Source organism: Marmota flaviventris, chromosome 7 (assembly GCF_047511675.1).
Source record: "Marmota flaviventris isolate mMarFla1 chromosome 7, mMarFla1.hap1, whole genome shotgun sequence".
Lineage (NCBI taxonomy): Eukaryota > Metazoa > Chordata > Mammalia > Rodentia > Sciuridae > Marmota > Marmota flaviventris.
In genome coordinates this window covers 128311320-128332446 of record NC_092504.1, presented here as the reverse complement: position 1 = coordinate 128332446, position 21127 = coordinate 128311320, and the positions used below count along the sequence as shown (strand labels likewise).

Genomic DNA, 21127 nt, shown 5'->3' with positions numbered 1-21127 from the left:
CCCATAATAAGTAAGTTTGTATTGGAAACTAGAGGTGAGTAAAGGGAAAGACAATAACCACAAATAAAATTGATTCTCCCGCCATTTATTCAAACTTGTAGTTCTTTCTCTATGTCTTAATTTACAACTTATTTCAATATCTCCGGAAGGAAGAGCTTGTTAGAGAATGACCTTCATGAACAGGACAGACAAGACTTCTCAAACGTTAATGTACGTACCAATCATCTGGGGATCTTGCAAAACGACATATTCTTGTTTGATGGGTCTAGAATGTTGTTTGAGATTGTGTTTGTAGCAAGTTACTGGTTAACACCAAAGCTGCTGGTCCATGGACGTTACTTTGAGTAGCAAGCGTATAAAAATTAGTAATTGGGTGAGTTCAATTGGTCAGAAACAGAGCTACAATATCTTGTTTGTGTGGCTGACAATGAGAATCCTGCAAGAAACAGCTGCCAACAAACAGATACACATTTTCTATTTTCTTTGGCTAATAATCCCCTGTGTCAAATTTTAAAACACATTGGTAGAATCGCATTATACCACAAGGTAGAGTGTTAGCTCAGAGAATCCCAGTAATAAAAGTTACTCTTTATTCTTGTTCAGAGTGTCCTAGCCATGGTAAGGGGGATTCAGGGGCAACTTAAAAACCAATGATTAATTTTCACTTGTTATTTTGACTCTATGTCTTTTTATACCTCAAAAAATTTTATCTATAAAACATTATCTATTAGAACTAGTAATTTTTGTTTTTGTTCACTAGTTTGTTTTGTTCACTTGAATGTTTTATGTTACATTCCTAGAAAAGGACTTCCAGGATTTTGCCTCCTGTGTGTTGGGGTCTTGCTTCTTTGTGGTCATGATGCCAACTGAGTGCCATGCAAACAAATTGATGGCTTGGGAGCAAATTCTTCAGCCATTTTTCTAGACCTTTGAGTTGCACATCAAATCTGGGGCTCGTCACTTGCTCCATGCTGGTCTAACCTGTCTGTGAAGTTCACAATTTTCCCAGCTCTGTGATCATCAGTGATTTCAAATTCACCAATGTAACCATGATGCACCATCACATTTAGGAATCCCACAGTGACGTGAGAACATGGCCTGAGAAGAACCCAGTATTTCCTCTCTGTTCAGCATCATCACTGCTCTTGAGAGCTCCCACCCAGGACATTCGTGTGCGCCATTATGGCAGCATGGGAAGATGGCAGAAAGAGCTAGAACGAATCATACTTTGAGGTTAGGAAAGAACTGTGATATAGTTCTTAGAGCCTTCCCCAAAGTGTTATTCCTTCTTAGGAGACCATGGTACTTATGTTCCACAGGAGGAACTGTTACAAGATGAAATGCCACCTTGCCATATGGCTGATGTCCACTTGAAAAAGAAGATTACTTGTACTGCATCCAAAATGGTGAGACTGGGCCATCCATGGCCTTGAATAACAGGAGAGCTCACTTCTTACAACTCGTGGAAAGTACTGTGCAGACTGCAACTAATGCATGGGTCTTAATGTTCCTCATTTTTGTTTTTAACTCTTTTAGTACAATTACTGAATTCTAAACAATGGATTTTCTGCTTATTCTACACTTCTCCCATCTCTTGATGAATACAACTCAAACGGTCTTTAAATCCAGGCACACGTCGGCCCGTACTTGGTACCAAGGTCCCTAGAACAATGGCAACAAAAAGGCCCTGGATGTAGCTGTCAATTTTGATGGTGCCATGGCTGACTCCAGGCACCTGGCCTTACTGAACCCAGAATCAGGAAGACATGTGCACAATGACAAGTGTTCTCTGGCACATAATAAGAGCAAGTGACCCCAACAATAGAAAAACAAAACAAAACTGTGCTTTAATAACTAAATTGTTAACCAGTTAGGAGGGGTAAAAGTATCCCACAACTCCAAGATGGCCCACCTCTTAAAATGTTTTCATTTTGTTCCTGAACAGCAGCCATCCATAAGCCCTCATGTTTTCATAAACCAAAAATAACTCCTTGCTATTTTTTTTTTAAGACGAATCTCATGATCTGTGTAATTATCACAAAATCTTGTAAAGTAAGCCATTTGGATTTTAATGACACAAATGTACTGGAAGGTTCAGGATTCTTCTACATGAACTTGAATGCTGAACTCTTCCATTTGTGTGTTTTGTTCTATCACAAGCTCTTCCATGTGCTCTAAGGCACAGCTCAGCCAGCCTCTGTGGCCGCACAAAGCTGCAGAAAAGGCCAAGACATCACCCAGTTTCTTACTGTTCCCTACGATTTGCTTCTGAGAATGATGGGGTGGCTTTTGTCTTCATGTCCCTTCCTATATCTGAGCTGATTTGTTTTAAATAAAAATATACATTCATATATATATTTAAAAAGACACTAGAATTCGAAAACTGCATTTTAACAACAACAACAACAAAAACTATTACATGGGTGCATTTTTGCCTAAGATAATCAATTTTAATATATCGTTCTTTCATTATCCTTTTAATCTATGTGTGATTCTTTGTTAAACTATGTTTCATATTTTCCCCAAATACACCTGCTTATTACCAGTGAGGCTCTTGTAAGAACACAAAAGCTAAAAGACTGGAGCTTAAAGGATGGGGGAAGGGAGGACGCCGGGGAAGAAATATCTGGCCAAGTAATGTAATTAACTTGAAGAAAAACATTTGCATCATGGCTATCCTCATGGCTTTTTCCATCAGCAAAAGCCAAAACCAAGCAAACAAAAAGCCACCACCACTCGCCCACCACCTCCAACGCAAATGATTTTGGCAGTGTCGTCAACTCGAAAAAAAAAAAAAACATACTGCTTGAAACAAATCCAGAAAAATAAAACACTGCTTCAAATCCAGCCCTTCTGCTCGCTCCCTCGTATCCCCCTTCAGATCTTTAAACATGTGGATCCTGTGCACCTATTAACTCTTCACAAATAAATGTGTCCCTTCAAGTCTTCTTATTTTCTCAACTTGTAAAATTCATCTGCACTGAGCACCCCGTTTATGATGAACACATTCGGCTGCGGCACATGCAGAACACAGCGCCGTCCACCCCCTGCCATTCTCCAGATGTTCGGAACTAGAAACACGCAAGGATTTTTCATGTTAGAAAAATGGTGGAAGTCAGCTCATCAAAGGTGAACAGGCAGAATTTGTCTCTGCCCTTCCTTTCCTAAGATGCATTTAAATTCACAAGGTGCAGCTCTGGTTTGACAGGATTATTAATAGGATGGGCTCACCCCTTATGTGCAGGAACCTCATAGCCACAGGAAAACCTTTTGCTATCTTGGTGTTTCTTACCAATGTCTGATGCCATTAACCAGGCATTCTGGCTGATCCTGATCATCAGTTTATAACAAAGTGGCAACAGTATTTTTACTAAATTGGAGTGTAGCTTTGTGGTTGTTTTATTTTTTTGGGGGGGGGTACCAGATATTGAACTCAGGGGCACTTGGCCACTGAGCAACATCCCAAGCCCTATTTTGTATTTTATTTAGAGACAGGGTCTCACTGAGTTGCTTAGCACCTCACTGTTGCTGAGGCTGGCTTTGAACTCACCATCCTCCTGCCTCAGCCTCCTGAGCAGCTGGGATTACAGGTGTGAGCCACCATGCCTGGCTTGTGGTTGTTTTATTTTGTCCTTTTTTGTTTAAGCAGGCTATTTTTACAACAATCAGAAGCCTTTGGTTAACAGGCTTGAAAGGTGACAAAAATATCATAAGGAAAGAATAAGTATTCAATCCTGGATGTTCTTGAATGATGGCAACAGAGGCCTTTTGACTTCCCACTAATCCAGTGCACCAGCCCGGCAGACCTAAGCTGAAGCTACATCAAAACATTGCAAAAAGAGGCTGAAGAATAAAGATTGGCTTGAGGGACAGCTAGAGAAATCGACTTGAATGTGGACATATACACAGCATAGAGTCAGGTAAGCAAATGAGTGTTCACATTGTTTCTAACCATCAGGAATAAACTTAAAAGCCTAAGTGAAGAGCAAAACAAAAAGATCCTAATAATCTCTATTGAAACAAAGAAACAATAAAAAATATTCAGTAGAAGTGGAAAACAGAAGCTTTTTTTTTTTTTTCTGAGTGGCTCTTCTCTCCCCCTAAACTGACAGCTCTTCTTAAAACCATCACCTTTCCCTCTTCCTGGGTGCCCTTCCTGTGGGCAGCGTCTGGGAAACCCAAGAGAGAAGAGAATCAAGCTGGCATTAAAATATAAGCTTACCCTATTTCTCTGTGGCCTACAACATGTGCCTTATTAAAAACAATGTTAGCCAGGTGTGGTGGCGCACACCTGTAATCCCTGCGGCTTGGGAGGCAATTCAGTGAGACCCTGTCTCTAAATAAAATATAAAAAAGGGCTAGGGATGTGGCTCAGTGGTCAACCACCTCTGGGTTCAATCCCCGGCACCAAACAAAACCATGTTAAAAAATACCAAGCTGAGCCCAGCAGCTAGGGAGGCTGAGGCAGGAGGATTGCGAGTTCAAAGCCAGCATCTGCAATCTAGCAAAGTCCTAAGCAACTCAGCAAGACCCTGTCTCTAAATAAAATATTTTTTAAAAGGGCTGGGGATGTGGTTCAGTGGTTAAGTGAGCCACTTAACACACACACGCACACATTCCCAAATGGGCTACCTGCATAAGGTGACCCAGCCTCTCCTGCTGGGCCTGAAGAGTTCTGGAGGGCATCTAAAATGGAAAGCTTTTAGCAAAATACAGGTGTAAGCAAGTTCTAAAATCACAGAGTCTGCAGGACTGGTTTCTGGTTGGCACAGGCTTGGAGGTGATTTTTCCCAACACCTGAGCAAGGGGGAATCAAACTTCTTGCACCTTGGCTAGTCCCCGGTCGTACTCACACTCTCTCCTAGCTCGCCAGCCATCCATGTATCTAAATTCAACCCCTCTTTCCCAGCAGATGCACATTCCAGGCTGGGCACTTTAGGGGGGTCTGTCCTTTCCTAAGACCCAGTGGAGCAGCAACAGAAGCCCACACCTGGTTTACACCGACACCACTGTGGGCTCAGGCTGGTTGCTTATCTCAGTGCCTCAGTTTGTCCTCGGGTTGAGAAGGCTATTAATTCCCCTTGGTAAGTCCATTCCAAGTACCAGAAACCAAATTTTTGAGCAGCTGGCAGAAGCATTCCTACAGTAATGATAGCTTGATATTTGCACAGTGCTTATTATTAACTGCCAGATACGCTCCTCTGTGCTATACCTATATTAACCTATTAACTCTTCGAAGACTTCCTATGAGTTTTCTTACACCCACTTTGCAGATGCCCATGCTAAAGCACATAGAGGTTAAGTTCTCTGCCACCTTGAGGAGTGCGGGTGGGGGGCTTGAAATCTTTCAAGGATCCGCCCAGAAGCCAGCTGTTAGATCCAACCTCTCGGTAAGAATTTTTTTCAAGCAAAGATGACTAAATACCTTCATTTGCAAGAACTTTAGTGGCTATAGGAGTACAGAAAGCAAATCTTTTCCATTGAAGATGTTTGTAAAACACAGGAAGTTCTTCAACCTTCCCCATTTCAGGGAGGCAAGCAGAGTAGCATGTGGCCCGGAGCCTGCCTGGACCCATTTAAATGACTTTAAGATAGAGCTGGATAGAAAACACAAGCAAGAGAAATTGAACGAAAGGGTGCTGGGCTGCCTGGAGCCTGAATAAGGAAGGAGGCGACATGGAGCAGGCCACTGAGCAAGCCTCACGGAGAGCTCCAGGGGCCCACAGCACAGAGCAAGATGAAGAGAGGTTCTGGCTGCAGAGGAAGAAACTTAAGGAAGGGAAGATCCGCATCCTCCCTCTCTTTCTCTAGACACCCCCACAACATACCAGATCATGCTGGGTCCACCAGACCCTTTTTCAGGTGCTACCAGCTAACAGGTAGACTGGGGGCAGGGAGAAAGGGAGAGGGATTGGTTTAAAGTACTAAAGACTGAACCAACCATTCCTCATTTTACTCCTGCTCCCTCCTGCTTCCCCACATTTTTGCATCAGAAAATTACTCTTGGAAAAATACACACACACACACACACACACACACAGTATCTCCTCTCAGCACATTCTTTTGTCAAGGACCTTTATAAGCTTGAAGAATTCCCACATTTCATAATTTATAACAAACTTTTCATTTGGGCATTAAAATGTAGGCATTTGAAAGCTCCTTGACACCACTTCTCCTGACAATGGGAACATATTTATGTAAAAGAATTCACAGTACAGGCTTTATGTTAATATTCCTTAATCTTGACTTCTTGCATTTCAACTTAACCTCCCTCATAGGAAACGGCCTCTGGATTCCCCTTCAAACATTCACAGGACCTACTGTAGAAGGGAAAACGTGTTCTATATAAACACATTGGCCCCTGACTCCCTCCCCCTCCTCCTGCCACCGCGAATGTTGGGAGCCGGTGATAAGACTGGCCATTCTGCACACCTGACTCACAAAGAAGGGTTTTCAAAGCGAGCCAGTGATGGAGGGGTACATGCTAGGTAACACACTGGAATTCCTAAACGTTTGATATAAGTAAAAAGAAACTTAAGTTTTTACACCTTGATCTGCCACTAATATCTGCCACCTTGGGCAATACACAGCATCATCGGATGAAGACATTTTATAATTATTGGGTAGGAGGTCAATGGGTTATGAAAGATAGGAGCCCTTGCCCTCCAGCGACTATTTTTAGGAAAAGATAGATATATAAACCACAATCCTCATCAAAACAGAATGCAGCTACTTTCAGGGAAGTTGTCTGCAAACCAATGTTGTGGAAAAGCCAAGTATCAATAACTAGATCAAACCAGGAGAATCACAGCCAGCTTCCCGGACGAGGCAGCATTTGAGCAAGACTTTGAAGGAAACTAGTTGGATTTTGAAAGGTGGAGAAGAAGGTGAGCAAGAAAGAACATGAGCAAGAGCTGGAGGTAAGTAATGTTTGTACCAAAAGAAGATAGCAGAGTCACCTGGGCTGTGGAGCACAGTTTGGGAGGAATGTGGTGCAAGGGAAGGAGACGGTGGCCTGAAAATCATGGTGGGGACTTTGGACTTAGTGTGTAGGCAATGAGGAGACACTCCGACTTCCCTGGGTTGAAGAATGGACCAGAGGACAAGACATTAGGAAGCAGGAGGAAGATTAGAAGGATGCCCAAGCAGTTTAGGTAATGGATGAGGAGGAAGGGCATCTGATTTTAGGGCGTTAGCATCATTTTCTTTTCTCCAAATGAGAGAACAAGGTCAGTCATAGAATCGATAAGCCTAAGTATCTTAAAACAAACCCAGGGCTTGTTCTTCTAGGTCCATATCTTCATTATGGCAACTCTTGGTGAATTTCATAGAGTACATTCATGCCTTTCTTCTTGCTAGAAGTGTTTCTAAGGAGGACCTTTTCGCTGTTTCCAGAAGCCTACAAAACTAACTGTTATGGCTTGGATCTGGAATGTCCCTCAAAGTCTCATGTGTTCACAGACGGGGCTTGGGGCAGCGACTGGATCATGAGGGCTCTGACCGCATCAGTGGACTAATCCACTGATGCTGACTGGACTCCTGGGAGTTGGGACCTAACTGGAGGAATTCAGTCACTGGGAGCACACCCTAAAAGGCCCCCTTCTCCCCTCTCTCTGCTTCCAGGATGCCATGAGCTGAGCAGCTCACCTCTAGAATGTCCTTCCATCATGATGTTCTGCCTCAGTGAAGGCCTAGAACAATGGAGTCAGTCAACCATGGGCCCCAATCCCCTGAAACTATGAGGCAAATAAATTCTACCTCCTCTGAGTTGTCCTTTTCAGGTATTTTAGCCACAGTGACAAAAAGCTGTCATAGTCAACCAAACATGCAAAGCATTCTATTGTATTATTTAAAATTTCTAGATAAATTACCCAGGATCAGAGATAAGAAAACAAAAATCGAAATTGTAGGTTTGTATTGTAAAGTAGAAACTGTTACACTCATGTTCAGGGAAGCTTAGAACATGAAATGTATCTGTTTTAAAGGATCTTAGAGTTAGTTTTGCAATTTCTTCAAATCCCAGTTTTTCTTTCTAGTTCTCAAAAAGTATGTCCACCAGCTCCCCTGCCTGCCCCACTATCCCATGAACGATCTCCTCAGCCACTAACAGTTCCCAGTCCCCTCTCAGCCCCCTAACAGCCCTGCATCGTGCCTCACCACCAGCCTACTGGACCTCTGTCAGTCAATAGCCATTCAGGTGACTGTAAACCAAACTATTCAAAGTATGCAAAGGACGCTCTTCATCTTTAACTCAACAGATTATTTTTCAAATGCTAACTTCCCTCATATTCTTGGATACTCATCAAGCATTTAATTGGGTGATGTTGGTATCTAAACTATCACAACAGATATTACAAACTAAACCCCCCCTATTCGTGAACCCTCCCATTCAGAAACACAGTAACATGGAATTTGTGTTGTGGTGTTGTGCTTTATGCTAATAAAAATATGAATGAATACGTAAAAGGTCTTTTCATCCTTAATGACTTGTGTGTCTCTTATAGACTGATTTTTGCATTAGTCAGATTTTTCTCTGAAACAATTTTAAAAGCCTTTTCTTATTTCCCTATGGTAAATTCATTCCTGGCCATGACCTAGCCACCCTTTAATCTGCTCAATATTTCCATTTCTCTGGTTAAGAAAAATTGCTGTCTTAGCCTTCTCTACTTGCATCTCCAACTCCAGAACTTAACTTCCCTTGCAGGCCACATCTCATGAAGACACTATGCTTCTATCACATTATGAAAATCTCCTGATCCAGACTTGGACTAGACCTTTCTATTGACTCTGAGATTGAGATGATTGGCAGCTGGCTTGGCTCACTCACCAGGGAACTGACTGACTCTTGTAACACACTCCAGCTTGTAAATTCAATATTTGAATTTATGCCTTGGCAAAACTACAAAGTTCTTTCTATCTCAGATCTTTGGGGGTGCTTTTGGGTTCTTCTGTTTGTTTGTTTTAGAAGTGTTAGGGATGGAACCCAGGGCCTTTCACATGGTAGGAAAGTGCTCTACCAAGGAGCCTCTTTTAAATACACAAAATGGTAAACTCTGCAAATACCATGCATCTATTAAGGAACCAAATAAATGTTGTGACTCACAGAGGGAGCCACGCTTGGAGACCACACTGAAGTTTATTACAAAAATACACCCAATCTATGGCTCAAAATGCTTTTGGAATTCAGCACTGAGATGACCATCCGAACAAGTTTACAAGTCCCATCAGAAATCAGATTCCATGATTTCATAGTCATTTTTTGGTTTTGACCCAAGGTCATTTCATGCTGTGTGATGCTCTTTATGCCTTTCACTTCCTACAAAAGTCAAACCCACTAAATTGCTGCCACCACGTAACAATAATAGTCAACAATGTGTGCTAAAAAGAGAAAACTTATTGGAAGATGAAAATGTTCTATATCATAATTATGGAGGCTGTTTTACAAATTATACATTTATCTAGGCTTACATAAATGTACGCTGACAATTAGTGAATTTTATTTTATGACAGTGATATCTCAAAAAAAAATTCAAGAGTGAACTCAGAAGAAAATTTCTAAAGCAGTATCATATTGTAAGTGTGAAAATAAATGTATGAAGTTTTTGACAATTCTAAAGGGACCATACTTATTTGAAATATTTAGAAAAAGCATAATACATATCATATGAAAACAAACATACAACAAAATGATGACGAATACTTCATCTAGAATATTGTGCGAGTCAGCTTTCTGTTATTATAACAAGCTACCTAAGACAATTAACCTATAAAATAAAAAGTTTATTCATCCTGATTTTAGAGGTTACAGTCCATGATCAAGTGGCCCCACTGGTGGCTCCCTGTGAGGATGCTAGTTAACAATGGCAGGAGTGTGTGGTAGAGCAAAAACACTTTCATCACCCACCTTACATCATTACCAGAATCATATTATGGGCAACTAAGTCAACTGACAGGAAGCAAAGAAAGAGGACAAGACCAGGGTCCTACAATCCCCTCTGAGGACACACCTCCAAAGACCTAAGGACCTCCCATGAGGCCCTACCTCTTAAAGGCCCACAGTATCTCCTAATGCATCCCTGAGGATGCATTAGGAGATACTATGGGGCTTTGTGGGACATTGAACACCTAAACTACAGCAAATATGCACCCAAAATACCAGATATTTCATCATTCAGATGAATGTACTATCTAGAGTCACTTTCAGTCTGATGGTTCATGGAGCAATTTATCTTTTACTTGATTCGTGACCACTAATATTCATCTGTTAGATGAGTAGATGGGGGGGTTCCACTCTGTAGGTATAAATCAAGCTACTTGGCTCATTCAGGTATCTCGTCCTTCTCAGCATTACCAGAATCATATTATGGGCAATTCAGTCAACTGACAGTCATTAGGTCAGACTCTGGGTCACTAACACTAGACTTAAGAGTTCTCCAAAACAAGCAGGATTTCTGCAACAGGTCATTTCCATCCTGGGGAACCCTGCTTTGGCTTCAGTGCATGAACAGCAATGGCGGACGGACTCACTTTCCATCCTTCAGTCAGTTTAGGTCATAAATAATCCAAACCCCAAATAGTGCTGAATATATTGGCAATGATTAAAACAGTGGAAAATCACTATTGATTTGTTTGGATGGGTCTGAACTGTAAAGGTGAAGTGCAACAAGTCTATGTTCTAGACCACGGATTCTTGGAAAACACTTCATCATGCTGAGTAGTTTTTATTGGAACAGAGCCTTAGCATCGCCCCCACATGGAGTGTATTTTCAGGTCAGACCTGGATGAGGACATTTCTTGGTCAAAAGGTGAATGAGGTCTCCTAACGGGGTGCTGACAGCCATCAGCATCTGTGAACATCACAAGTTCACACCTACTATCAAAACTACTAATTTTTCAAAGAAAACAGCGCAGAGAATGGGATTCTGCCACATCTGTCCTTCCCTGGTGGACAAAGAATAGTAAAAACCATTTGTTTTCAATCCCAACTGCTTTGATAAATCTTGCTGAAGCAACAAAAATAGCTGTATCATGCAGAGATGACAGAATTACCTTTTTACCATTTTGTCAGGACAAAAACCTCCTAGAAAGGCAAAATTTTTCATTTCCCCATCTACCCACAGCCACAAGCAAATTCCTAAAAATCTAAAGGCAAATCACACACAAATGCTGCAAGTGGCCTTCTGCATTCGAGTACCTGTGAATCCAGTATGTTGCTGATGAATTAAGGACCTATAGTGTGATTTTAAAAACAGATGAACCAAAAAAAAAAAAATCAGTTTTCTTTTACATTTAACTAAACAAGCATCGGTTACATATGTACTTTACTAAGTAATGTCATAGGGTATTTTTTAAAAGCGTAAGACATGCACCATCCCTTGATGAGCTTACTGTTTCATTAAGAAAGACTGTGTGCACATTAAACAGCTAGCTGAGCCAACCTGAACAACGTCTGAATTTGGCTGGGCTCAGTTTCCCCATCCATAAGATGAAGGAGTCAGAATGGGTAATTCCTGACATCCTTCCAGGTCTCAAGTTCTCTGGACCTTTGGATGCAATACCAATGAAGCCTTCTTAGAAGTCAGACAGCATACTGCGAATACCAAAAGCACATTATAAATAATCAATGTAACAAAGGATGAAGAAGAGGTCGATGTAGGGGCAACAGAGGACTCCTGGAAAAGCTGAAACTTCAGCATGGATTTGAAGGATGTGGAACTTGATGGGGAAGGCGTCACTCCTCACCGAGAGTGGGGAGGACTCGTGCAGGGTCACTAGAATAGGTCTTTTTGAGTTTGTATTGGTCCCTGTGGATAAAAGGATTATATGTTGTCAAGCGGGGGGTTTAACTAGGGGAAGTGATTTGATGATTTAGTCTGATTAACCTGTAAGTCAGCTTACCCCCTTCTCTTCTCAGAACCATCCAGAAGCATCCCATCTCTCTAGATTAAGGCTACTGTTCTTGCAAGGGCCTATCAGGCTTTGCCTCATCTGCTTCTCTGGCTCCTCTTCCTTCTCCCCTGCTCCTCTGCCACCTCAGCCTCCTCCGCTCCTCTGCCACCCCAATCTCCTCAGGTCATCGTTCTCAACCCCCTGACATGATTCATGCTTCAAGCTTTTGTTGTCGTTTCTCAGCTGGGGTCTCACCACGTTGCCCAGGCTGGTCTCAAACTCCTGAATTCAAGGGAGCCTCCCACCAACCCTACTGAGCAGCTGGGGCTGCTGGTGGGCACCACCCACCACGCCCGACTTAATTCAAGCCTTTGCACCTGCTTGTCTTCTCCCTGGACTGCTCTTCCCGGGATCCACAGGTTGACTACTCCTTTGTGTGTTTGCTCAAAGGTCACTTTCCCAGGGAGGCCCTTGCTGTTGCCATGTTCACTGGCTTTTTGCAGTGCTGGGGATGGAACCCAGGTTAGGCAAGGGCTCTGCTGCTTAGCTAGGCCCCCCAACCCCTATCAAGGTATTAAAAATTGCAGCCCACCTCTACACACACACACACACACACCACACCACACCTCACACACCTCCCAAACTCTCTTTCCCTGCTTCACTTTTTCCATAACATCAGCCACATTCTACCATAATATTTTAATTAATTCATTTTGTAAACGTCCTTCTCTGAGATCCCTCATGCCCCAGAGGAATAAAAACTCTATGAAGGCAGTGAGTTTTGCTTATTCTATTCCCTGCTGGATTCTCAGTGTGTGGGAGGCAATGGGGGCCCAGGAACGATTTGTCCGGAGAGCAAATGCAGAAATATAACAAAAAGGGTGTGAGGTCAACTGAGCACACAAGTGGGACTCCAGCCGGAGCCCAGAGGGTCTGAGGATGAATTCCGAAAGCCTGAACTAAAGGAAGGACGGGGGAGAGAGAGGGCCTTCTCGGGTGCCCACACCCAGCAGCGCCAACCAAAAGGGGTGGTTAACTCCTTCACCATCCAGGTCCGGATGGACAGAAAAGAGATTCCCGAGGAAGTCAGGAGAAGGGGCAAGGACAGAAGAGGAAGAGGACACGAGTACTGAAGCTGAAACAACACGGAGTTCCATAAATAAACCCCAGTTGTATTCGACTTCAGCTGTTTCCAAACACAACTGATTTCTGTTTTCTTCCTGCCTCCAATTCTGAGAATGGCTGAAAAGCATCTAAAAAAGAAGGAAGAGGGAAATGTACAGTTTTCTTTCGAAGCAACCTCGGCACGAGTAGCCGGGCACAGCTTCACACCCTCTGTCTGTCCTCTGTCAACCCTCAGGACCACGAGGCAGAATGCAGGAAGGACAGATCCTGTTTTTCTGTTTTTTTTTTTTTCTTCTTCTTCTTGTTTTCTTAGCCTCTTCATTATATTTTCTCCTCCCCCAAAATAGTAATCAGTGAGATGACCATCAATCTCTCTAACATCATACAGGGTGTGATGAACAGAGAGGAAATGGAAAAAGAGAGAGTGTTTGTGACAGGGTCTTTCCAGTCTGTGCAGATGTTAGGACTCCACTGGAGCCGCAGCAGGAAGAGGCCATGTGGGAGGCTGATATCTTATGCATGCATTTCTTAAGAAATGATGAAAACATGGTACGTTAACAGCCAGTCATCCAGAATTATTTGGAATCATACGTGATATCTTCAGGGCAAAAAAGCGGGGAGGGGTATTCTCTCTCTTGACTATTAAAAGAAACCTCAAGTGCAGTGGCGGAGCTGTGTGTGGATGGGCATAAGGAGGAGAGAGCTTTAAAAGACAGCCCTACACATCCGCAGATTCACATTTTACTCTTCTTTACAAATTCTGTATTTTTAAAGAGGCATTTGCTTAATGAAGTTCACATCAATGCTTATTTTTCTTATATACATACCCTAAACAGCCCTAACTCAGGGTTAGCACTAGAATCATTTGGCAATGTCTAGAGATGCTTTTGTTGTCCTAACTGGGGTGGGTGGTGGTGGTATGTGTGGTTTCTTTTCATACCTGGTAGGCAGAGGTCATGCGCTACCGTCTGAGTATTTGTATTCCTCTAAAACTCAAATGTTGAAACCTAATTATCAATGTGATAATACCGGGAGGTGTGGCCTATGGGGAGGTGATTAGCATCAGGAGGGCAGAGTCCTCGTGAATGAGATTAATGGCCTCATAAAACAGGCCCAGAGAGCTGCCTTGCCCTTCCTCCATGTGAGGTTACAGTGAGAAGACACTGCCTGGGATGGGAGTGGGCCTTAACTGGACACTGAATTTGCAGGGGGGCGGGTTCCGGGGATTGGACTCAGGGGCACTCAACCACTGAGCGACATCCCCAGCCCTATTTTGTATTTTATTTAGAGACAGGGTCTCACTGAGTTGCTTAGTGCCTTGCTGTTGCTGAGGCTGGCTGTGAACTTGTGATCCTCCTGCCTCAGTCTCCTGAGCTGCTGGGATTACAGGTGTGCGACACTGAATTTTGATCTTGATCTTGGACTTCCCAGCCTCCAGAATTGTAAGAAATCAATTTCTGTTGTTTATAAGCCCCCCACTGTGTGGGACTTTCTCATGGCTGCCCGAAGGACTACAATGCTGGGGACTCTGAATATCCTGCAGTACCCGGGACAGACTGCCCGACACAGAATTCTCTAATATTCAACACCCTGCTCTACATCATCTGAGAGAGATGCCCAATTATGATAAAGTGATAACCTTTTGGTCCTAGAGTGCCCTTCATATATGACTAAGTACTGCAAATGGTATTGTTTTAAAAACACAGCCAGACTCTGCTTTGGACCTTCTTCCCTTATTGGTAATGCTAATTAGGAACATTCCGATTAAATCTCCAGATGAGCTTTAAAAGTTCTATGTTCTTTTCTCACAGAAATTCAGGGAAATTTATCAGAGAAGCAGAGAATACCAAAGCTGCAGAGAGTAGAGGTTTTCGCCACAGATCCTCTTGCAATGCCCAGTGAAGGCCGCAGACCTGCCCCCAGGCCACAGCTGGCTAAATTTAACCAACCTGGGACTTTTACCACCCCCATCCCTCAGGTCTGTGCTCCTCCTACTTGAATCTGAAGCAGATTTGAAAAGTAGAGCTCAAGAAGATCACAAAGAAGTTCTTGGACCGTGGTCTCCCTCTTGATTTTAGCCTCAAAGGAAATGAGCTAGTGAGTACCCTGGCTCTGTCTCAGAGATGCAGTACCCTGGCTCTCTGTCCCATACAGAGGAGGACTCAGGGCTCAGTTTCCAGGAGCTGAGACCTCTCAAGGTAGAGAATGGGAGCAAAGGTGTCTAAAGTACCACTTCTGTTAAAGGAATGTACTAGAAAAATGAAGACCTGGAATTGCTTTAAAAACAAGTGGCAGAGGCATCCTCCTCACACTCTTCAAAGGCCTGCTGTGAAGTCCCAACCACCTGGGAACAACCTACACCGGGCCTTTGTGGCACTGTCTCCCTCCAGGGCCTCCAACCTGGTCACTGGTGGGTAGTCCGAGAACTTTGGGTCTGCCCTGTAGCTGCCTTTGGGCCTCCTGGATGATTCCCTCCACAGACGGCAGGTCAACCTGCCCCTTTCCAGCTGCCTTGTCTGGCCTCTCTACAGACCCAGCAGAGGAGGAAGCCTCGTGCCACTTCTCCATCTCCAGGTGGCCCTGAGACAAGGACACATCTCCTTTTACTTTCTGACAAGTTGGTGTTCGAGAAACGGACAGGAACAAAAGCAACAAACCTTCCGGTGTGACATTAGCAGAACACATCAAGCATCTTGTATGTGGCAGGCTGTGTGCTGGGCGGTGCTCCTGCATTCTCTATAAGCCTCTCCACAACCCTGCAGTTTTGCTCCCATGTGAATGTGAGAGAACTCTGGGTTAGAGATTTAAGAGCATAGAGTTTGTAAATAAAATCTGAAAACGTTTTGGTCTGAGCTGTCTTTTCCTTCAACATGTTGTAAATGAGTCTAGACTTGCCTAGCCCACAGTTCCATCTTCAGCTCTCTTTTCATGATGCTCATCCTCATGTTTTATTGGGAGGTAGGATTGTCAATAAGCCCCCTGTGGAGATTCCCCCCCATCTCCCCCCATCTCCCCCCACCCCTGGCCACTGTGGGCTCTGATGGCTGAGCCCTTCTGGACTGTGTTCAATGGTGTCGTCTAAGTGCTACCCAGACACTAGGAGCTGGTTTGTGGTTGCTGTGGTTTGAACTTGTCCCCTCCCAGGACTCAGGTATGATCCATGTGATGGCATCAAGAGACGGGACCTTAAGAGGGAATCAGGCCAGGGGGATTCCTCCCTCCAGAATGGGAGTAAGGACCCTCTAAGAAAAGTTTAACGCAGCATCCACTTCACTTGCTCTTCTGCTTGTCTCTCATGTGAAGACACAGGGTCCCCCCTCCAGAGGATAGGGGCATCAGAGTGCCAACTTGGAAGCAGCAAGCAGCCTTCACCAGGCACATGAACCTGCTGGCATCTAGATATCAGAATTCCGAGCCTCCAGAAAGGAGGCTGTTCTTTATAAATTTCTGTTCATTCTTAGGTATTCTGTCACAGCAGCACAAAATAGACAAAGACTTTGATTTTTTACAAAAGTTATAATTGGTAAATGGGGCTGGGAATATTCCTCTGAGCCAGAGGCCAGCCTTAATGCCCCGCAAGTTGTCTGGAGGCCCCAGTTCCTCCCAGTCTCTTTATCCTAGGGGATAAAGAGATTTAAGATCATAGAACTTATATATAAAATTTGAAAACATTTTGGTATGAGCTGGCTTTGGGGATCCCTCACCTCCTCCAGGGTATCTCCCTGCATCTGGGGTTCCTCTTCTGGGGCCCTCTAGGTCTACAACCTCTACATCCACACACAACAGAGCCTATGTCCACCCTGAGATCAGAGGCCACACTCTGCCTTCTCTGTCCAGCTTCCTGATCCTTGTCTGCATGCCCACCTTCTTTGGTGATTACTATAGTCCTATTTTGACTTGATTTTGTCGAAGTCAAGGTTTGGTGAGGGCTTGTGGCCAAGTCAGGATTCCCCATCCTCCATTCTTGGTTTAGAACCCTCAGAGTTCGAACATATCAAAAATCTAACACCCTGGGCTTCCTGGTTTCCAATCTGCCTACCCTGCAGATCCCAATAACTTCATCTCATAGAAGTGCTTTAAGTCTAATAATAGAGGTGAACAAGTGTCCAAATCAAGAGTTCTCAGCCTCCAGGGGCACATAGCATTCGTTTAACAAATATTCACTGAATGTCTACCACGCTGTTGGCACTGATGGTGGATGGCATTTGGTGCCGGGGAATCAGCAGAGGAGAAGACCTATGAGGTTCCTCCTCTCAGGAGCTCCTATCCATGTTCAGGAAGACAGGCAATAAATGAATAAACAAATGAGAAAAGCAACTTTTGGTGGTAAGCCCCATGCAGAGAAGTAACTTGGAAGTAAAGCAACGTGACAAGAGAGAAAGGTGTGGTCACAGGACACTTCTCTGTGCATGACCCTCAGCTGAGATGGAAGAAGAATTCCAGGCAAAAGCCTTGGATTGGCAGCAGAGAGAATGCCAGCATTGTTTTTACCACAAGGCCACACTCTGGGGTTGAGACTTCAACACGAATATGGGGGTAGGGAGTAGACAGTTCCATCCATGACAAGAAGTTTTAAAGAAAAATTGCAAAGAGAGTATCAAGCATTTCCGTAGACCCTGCACCCATTTCTCCTATTATTCACACCTTCAACTAATATGGTGCATTTGTCACAACAAATGAAGGAATATTGACACATCGTTAGTAACTCACATTCATCCTTTATTTGGATTTCCTTCATTTTTGCCTAATGTCATTTTCCAGGATCCCATCCAAGGTACCACAGTGCATCTTGTCATTAACTCTCATTAGGCTCCTCTTGGCTGTGACAGTTTCTCTGTCTTGTTCTAGATAACAGGTTTGGAGAAGAGGGGCAGTTATTTGGAGAAGACTGACCAGCTTATAGCATTTTCCTCTGCTGGGATTTGTCTGATGTTTTTCTCCTGGCTAGACGGTTAGGGATTTCTAGGAGAAGGACCACAGAGGCAAAGAGCCAGGCTTATCACATCCTATCAAGGATGCACGGTATCAATGTGACTTATCGCTGTTGACACAAGCCTCATCATCTGCCTGAGGTAGTATTTGCCAGATTTCTTTGCTGTAAAGTTACTCTGCCCCCCTTCTATACTGCACTCTTCAGAAGGATGTCACTCTGTGTAGATGGCATTTAAAGAGTGAAGAATTGAGCCAGGTGTGGTGGCGCACGCCTGTAATCCTGGTGGCTCGGAAAGCTGAGGCACGAGGACTGAGAATTCAGAGCCAGCCTTAGCAAAAGCAAGGTGCTAAGCAACCCTGTCTTTAAATAAAATACAAGCTAGGACTGGGGATGTGGCTCAGTGGTTGAGTGCCCCTGAGTTCAATTCCTGGTACCCCACCCCCCAAACAAAACAAATGGACAAAAAACCAAAAAGAATGAAGAATTGTGCTCTACCTTCTGGACAGCAGAGTATCTACAAAAATTATTTGGAATTCTTCTTTGTGGGAAATTTGTCTTTTCCTCACACATTTATTTGCTAAAGCATTTCCCTATATGAGTCTAAACTCATGATGTCTATTTTATGCTTTGGGTTATTATCCAAGTACTTTATTTTGCTCAGATTTTGTTCCAGCACTGGCCATTGGGAGTTGTTTCAGTTGGCTGCTGTGTTCCTGAGATACAGCCCACTCCCCACTGTGGGTTTGTTTTGAAAACTCCCTTAATTCTTGACATTATAAGACTCCTCCTGTCCCAGCCCTACACGCAGTTATTCCTTCAAGATGCCCTTTCACTAGAGAACAGCATTAGAAACCAAGAACTGGGCTCTGGGTGTGCTCAACGTTACTGGGGTGTCAGTTCTAGGTCCTCTCAGCTGACAGAACAAAGGAATGTGTATGTGTGTGTGTGTGAGTGTGTGTGTGTTAACCTGTTTACATATACATATACATGTCTATAAACATTTCTATGTCACCATTTGCCTCTACATTAAGCTAAGCCTGTTCACACTGATGTCTCCAACTCTAATCCATGAACCACATGGATGGATCTAGCCTCCTCTCCTTACTTTATTGTAACCTTTTACTTCAACAGTGAGAAACCTGCTTCCCACCTTCCACCATCTACTTATTTAATTGTTCAGTTCCAGTACACATTATCATAGTTGTGTTAGAATTGTTCATCTGTCCCTCCCTTGAGAGAGGGTACTGTGTGTTAAAAGGAAACACTTCTATACAGCTGCCTTTGGCTCCAGTTTTATAATTTCACTCATTTCTAAAATCACTTCAAATCAGCAACCTCACCCCCTCCAATCCCTAAGTCACATTATTTCACATATTCAGGACAGACTCTTCTATCACAATCCGCATGTCTTCTTGGGATTCTCTGACCTCCTAAATGTTTTGAAATTTGCCTACATTAAGAAACACTCATGTGCTTTATCAGTCCATTGGTTTTGACAAATTCCATGTTATGCATTCACCATTATGATATCATAAAGAATAGTTTCACACCTTAAAAAAAATCCTGGGCTTCACCTATTCAGCCCTCCCCCTCATTCAAATCCCCGATCTGCTTTTATCTCTATAGTTTTGAGCTTTAGAGGATGTCCTAAAAATAGAACCATAGAGTATGTAGACTTTTCAGACCAGTTTTGTTATAATGTGAGGTCACGGTCAGCAGGTGGAAGCTGCTGAGTGGTAAGTGCGTGCAGAAGAGTGACTATTAGATTTGGTGACATGGAAGATGGTATTAGAGGAAGGATAAGAAGGTGTGAAATATTGTTTGGAAGGTGAAAAAGCAAGCTCACTAGGGAAGAGAAGGTGTGCTGGGCAGTGGAATGCCACTGGAGAATTGTGCTCAAGAATTTTAAAAGAGAATAGTCAGCAAGCTCCCATGTTTTCCTCTAGTGCTGCGATCAACTGTGTGGATGCAGGTAAACAGCAGTTGGGTAGATGTATTTAGCTAAGGCTCAGACTTTGCAAGGCAGGTTTAATGGAGAAGAAGATAGGAAAGAAAATAATGCAAAGCTATAAAAAATGCAACCATAATAACAGACCCTGAGATCTTAAGTTGGTTTGGGAGGGAGGTAAGAATATGGACAGGTACTGTATCAGGATTGATTTTGATGAACTCAGGAAGTGGAAGCCAGAACAGGAGGTGATAGTTGAAACACAAAGTTTAAGATGAGTTATTGCTGATGACAGACCAAGAGTGTGGCCTTGAGAATAGATGGTTCATATGAGATAGAGAAAAACACTCTGCAAATGAGGAGCTTAAGGAGCACAAAGCCATGTGCTGTGGTTTGGGTGGGAGGTGTCCCCCCAACGCGCACGTGTGAAACAATGAGAGAGGGTTCAGAAGGGAAATAATGGGGTTGTGAGAGCCTTAACCCAATCAGTGAGTTAATTCCCTGATGAGATTAACTGGGTGGTAAGTGGAGACGGGTGGAGGAGATGGGGCCTTGGGGACGTGGCTTTGGGGTATATATTTAGTATCTGGCAAGTAGATTTTCTCTCTCTTTCTGCTTTCTGATCATGATGTGAGCTATTTCCCTCTGCCACACTCTCCTGCCATAATATTCTGCCTCACCTAGAGCCCTGAGGAATGGAGCCGGCCTTCTATGGACTGAGACCGACCGTGAGCACCTAAATACACTTTTCCTCATCTGCGATTGTTCTGGTCGGGTCCTTTAGTCACAGCAGTGGGAAAGCTGACTAAAACACCATGGAAATACACAAAAGGTGACATCATCAGATATAGTGAGGGGGTCAGTGTATATGTGCAGGGGAGAGAGTAACTGTTGTGGTTTGGATCTTTAATGTCCCCTAAAGGCTCATGGCTAAAGGGCTGCCTCCTCACCTGTGGTACCTTTGGAAGTGAAACAAACTTTAAGAGGTGGGGCTTAGTGGAAGGAAGTTGGGTCACCTGGGATGTGCCCTTAATGCCCCTTGCTCTCTGTTTCTCTTTGCTTCCAGGCCACTATGAGATGACAGCTTCTCCCTGCCAGGATGTTCTATCCGCTCACAGGCCCCAAAGCAATGGAACCAGTCAACTCTGGGCTGAGAGCCCTGAAACTTCAAGACAAAACAATCTTTCCTCCATGGAAGTTGTTTATTTCAGGTATTTTGTCAGCAACAGAAA

The 21127-nt window shown here is 43.6% G+C and overlaps 1 protein-coding gene and 1 pseudogene across 2 annotated transcripts in view; both read right to left on the bottom strand.

The window, feature by feature from the left end:
• The window catches only part of Maml3 (mastermind like transcriptional coactivator 3), a 398437-nt gene that overhangs the window by 224466 nt on the left and 152844 nt on the right, over positions 1-21127 (bottom strand). The window lies entirely within an intron of this gene.
• On the bottom strand, positions 797-1168 carry LOC139706540 (small ribosomal subunit protein uS8 pseudogene; annotated as a pseudogene).